The sequence below is a fragment of the Danio aesculapii genome, chromosome 4, assembly GCF_903798145.1.
Source record: "Danio aesculapii chromosome 4, fDanAes4.1, whole genome shotgun sequence".
NCBI classification, from domain to species: domain Eukaryota; kingdom Metazoa; phylum Chordata; class Actinopteri; order Cypriniformes; family Danionidae; genus Danio; species Danio aesculapii.
Genome location: NC_079438.1, coordinates 18,191,494 through 18,195,871, shown reverse-complemented (window position 1 = coordinate 18,195,871; position 4,378 = coordinate 18,191,494). Strand labels below are relative to the sequence as shown.

General features: G+C 38.2%; 1 long non-coding RNA gene across 1 annotated transcript; it reads right to left on the bottom strand.

The window, feature by feature from the left end:
• Positions 1-2,903: 2,903 nt before the first annotated feature.
• LOC130222276 (uncharacterized) lies at positions 2,904-4,023 on the bottom strand. Its single transcript, XR_008836408.1, has 4 exons — positions 3,944-4,023; positions 3,555-3,723; positions 3,384-3,460; positions 2,904-3,070 (listed from the first exon to the last, which is right to left on the bottom strand). It is a non-coding gene; the product is annotated as an uncharacterized LOC130222276 (long non-coding RNA).
• Positions 4,024-4,378: the final 355 nt, after the last annotated feature.

Sequence of the window (4,378 nt, the reverse complement as noted above, 5' to 3'; positions counted from 1 at the left end):
ATGTATCCTGCTCCGTGGTTCTACCTGCCCTGTGTCACCTCCAGCTCGCAATGAGGATCTCAGATGATGATCCTGCTTATATTGTGCGATTCAAGGCTGCCTTCACCAAGGACCTCAACCAGCGGAGGGAGAATATAAACCTGGAATGGCTTAAGGTATGTCAGACTGACCAGAAGATAATTGCATTGTTTGACCATTATAGACTGTTAAGCCAGTAGATCTGTCTACGAATAGATGAATTAGTCATGAAGAAATATGGAGGCTGGATTTGGAAAGTGAAATTTTAATCAATAAATAATTATTATTCTTTATTCATCAAAGGTGGCGACTGCGCTAGATCTACGATTTAAGGCCCTCAAATGCTTGCCCAGAGCAGAGAGGGAGCCAGAGTGGGCAAAGCTAAGAGATTTGGTGAAGGGAGAAGAACCTGCTCTGCAGCCACTTGGGGAGGAGAACCCTGAACCACCCAAGAAGAAAACAGCCCTGCTACTGATAGGATCAGACTCAGAATCAGATGAGGAGACACCAGAAGACAATACTGTGGAGAGGTACAAGGTAGAGCCCAGTGCCAGTCTAGATCAGTGTCCACTGAAGTAGTGGTCGGAGCACACTGCGGTCTATGGTAAGATGGCCCACATTGCCCGTAAATACATTGGGACTCCTGCCACAACTGTCTCATGCAAGAGACTAGTTTGTCACCAGAAAATGTGAATAAGCTGGTCTGCCTGAGTGACTGGTAGAAGAAGGAGAAATAGAGATTTGACCTATTGAAAAAGCTACTGACTGTAAACAGTTCATCATGACCTCCTATGTAGGCCTACAGTTCAACATTCATGTTTCACTAAATAGACAGTTAGTAAACACAAGTACATCTTATTGAACATTATTTATTTTCATCACCAATTATCATAGAACAGTTTCTCAAGCAGTTTGTGATGCATTTTGGAAACAGGAGATGAGCCCCTGCTGTAATGCGCCCCCTGGCTTGAGAAACCCGTTCTCAAAGACTTACTTTTAGTCATTATTTAGGTAGCACACATGTTCTGAATGGTTTCGGCAGAATTAAAATGAGCCATTTTAATCTAGATTTAAAAAAATTATCTACGCCCACCTCTAATATATATATATATATATATATATATATATATATATATATATATATATATATATATATATAAGGGGTGGAGCCGAACCCGAAAACGGTATTCGAATACACACAAATAGCATATTTTTTACAAATACTTATTTCAAACAAATACTTGAAAAACTATTTGTATTCTGGAAACAAAGTTTAATGTATTTTATTATATATAAAAACTTAATATCAGAAAGTTGTGTTTCCTCATATGACTGCAGCACATGCCCGCATGAGTAGGCTCGGCTGAGTAAAAAAAAAAAGACTTGACTTCATCACTATTTTAGTTGAATAGATTTTTGTACCTTACCTGGGTTCTGGAGACAGTTTTGGGATGCAGGAAGGGAAGTTTGATCAGGAACTGCATTATTGACGTCTGCAGTCAGGTGCTCTCATGTTTGTTCTGTTTATGTAGCTCTATTAGTGTGGTAATTTAGACAACAGGCTGTTCACAGAGTAACGTTAACGTTTGGTTAAAAAGGTTAAAACAATGCTTGCGTAGTTGTGTCGAATTGTATGCACTTGTGGGAGTTATATGGTTCATTTAAATACTCTGTCTTTTGCAGACAGCAATAGGCTATAGGCTAGTTAACTTTAGCATAGCTTCTCGTCACTCATTAACTTAACTTAGTTGAAACTCTTCACATGGATTTGGGCAACCAAATAGAAAAAAGTGTGGCTACTGCAGAGCCATCTCTTGGTCCTGCATGTCAAAAAAACTTGCTCAAGTTGGCATGAGCTCCTTCTGAAGATACAGAGGGTAGGCAAATATCTCCCCCCTGTACATATTTAGGGCTTTCAGTAGGAACCCATGGTGACACACTGCAACCTTCATCTCTTCTTCATCCAGTTTGGAAGCCCTCCTTGATGTTTCCCTTGCTGCTGTCCACATGGAGTCCCCACATGTGCCTTTTCCCTGTGTCTATAAAACATAATAAACAAAACCATCAAATGAAACTCATGTTGTTAATATATTGCATTTATTCTCTCAAATTAAAGAAAATCAAGGTTGGACTTATACTGTATAATTGTTTTTATGACTGAAACGTACAGTTCTCACTGCTTTTAGAATGGTGTCGTCAAATCTAGACAGCACTGTCTTCAGCCACAAAGAGCCCCTCGAAAAAGCAGGAGCCTCAGAGCTGAGAAAGAAAGAAAAACAAAATATGCAATAAATCTGTAAAGTATATAAAACACATGACTAAAGTGATTAAGAATATACCTTGTCTCTCGGCGAAAGCAATATAGTTTTCTATTTCCATCTGCTGAAACAGCCAACATTTCAGGCATGCAGGCTGGGCAGGTGAAAGGTGCACTACAGCAGAGCTGGTCTTCCTCAAATGAAGCATATGGATATTCTAAGAAGCTGCACTGTAGTGTATCGCCGTTAATTTGTCCAGTCTGGAAGAGATGTCAAATTAGTTAAATACAACATGTGATGTCTGTCTATGGTAATAATTGTTATATTATGCTAAACCAAACCTTTATTTCTTAAAAGTTTCTTTTTTATCACAATTTACTTAATAGCAAACGAATTTAAAAGTGCTCATGCTATAATTCTTCCATTAAAATGACAGGAAAGCAGATTTAATGGTTGCCTAGAAGCATAAAAAACAGAGGCACACTTCTCTATTTAAGTCACCGAAAAAGGAGTGCGGTGCACCTCACATTTTCAGATCTACAGGATTTGTTTTGTCTGGTAACAGTCTTACTCTACCTCCAATCTTAGTGCAATGCTCCAGCAGCTTTGCGAAGGCTTGCCTGGAGGGATGACTTGGAGTTCCTGAAAGGAGCTCAGGAGGTCCAGAGTATAAAATGTTGAACTGGTCACTGAAGCAGGCCAATATCCACTCCTAAGTAGGTCTTTCAAGTCAGGGGTCCACTGATGCTGGCATGTTTGGCAAATATATATTGGCAGATGCAAGTCAAAACGCCCTAGGAACAATATTAATAATTATTAATAAATATTAATAAATATTAATATTAATAAATACACTTTTACCACATACTTGTATAATTTTACAGTTCTGCACATTGTGAATGGTTGGGAGTAACACAAGTTCCTATAATCCCAGTTTACATTGACATTACACATTGTTTAGGTTTGTCTCGCTAAATTACAAACAATCGTGCTACAACAACAATACCATCACAAATACAATACCAGAGATATATACATATATGTGTGTGTGTGTGTGTGTGTGTGTGTGTGTGTGTGTGTGTTACTATTGATGGTAATTAAAATCACTGCTTTGCCTGGAACCACAGTGAAGTTTGTGCCTTCACAGGAACATTGTGCCACCTTCACATATGGCAATATGCAAGCTGGTAAAAAGTGACAAAAATATTACTTTAGACAATGTATAACTGGTTGCAGACACACATGGACAGCAAAATATGGGTGTTTGTGAGAGCATACCTTGCTCATGGATTCAATATCGATCTTCACCTTTGACAACATGTGAGGTTGGAGGAATGGCTTCCAAAAATCCATGAAAACACATTCTCTGTTGTGGAGTGGCTGTTGTTTGTGATGCAGTACATCACAGTCTCCACAGAACCACTCCACAGGAAGACACTCTTTGCACCTAATAAAAACAAACGAAGAATCTAAGATATTACATTTTTTTAGATGTTAGTTTTAAATTTGTTTTATAAGACTGCATAGTAGCTCAGTGATTAGTACTTGAATGATGAATCTAGAAATAAACCAAGAAAGTTCATATACACATGGTCCACAATTTATCATTGGTCAAATTATCATGCGGTCGTCCGTTTATTCCCAGTTCAACATGAATGAAAACCAACCTAATAACAGCAGGCTCGTGGCAAAGACAACACAAAGGATGATCAACGGCCTCTTTTTCAATAAAGCATTTGAGGTTGTATGGTCTTCCTTCTTCCTAGCGCTCTGATGCTTTCGGTTGCCGAAAAGACCAAGAATCCGCAGAGCTTCTATGAGGCTCAGCAGAAGGATATGATGTTAAAAAGTAAGAAAGTCTCTGCATATTTTTTTCTGTACAAAAAATAGAAGAAATTTAATTGAGCATCAATTCAAAGTCAAATGATCTTAAATCACAAAATGGTGTTCTTAAACCATCTAATGCGCTGCCAGTTTAGTCTAAGGAGTTTTTCTTTCATTTGAATAGGTTGCATATTTAAACCTAAATTCATCTTTTTGATTTACCTAATTGCTCTTGAGGATTTAGTTTTGCTGAGGGTACAGTAAGTGGAATCTCCACA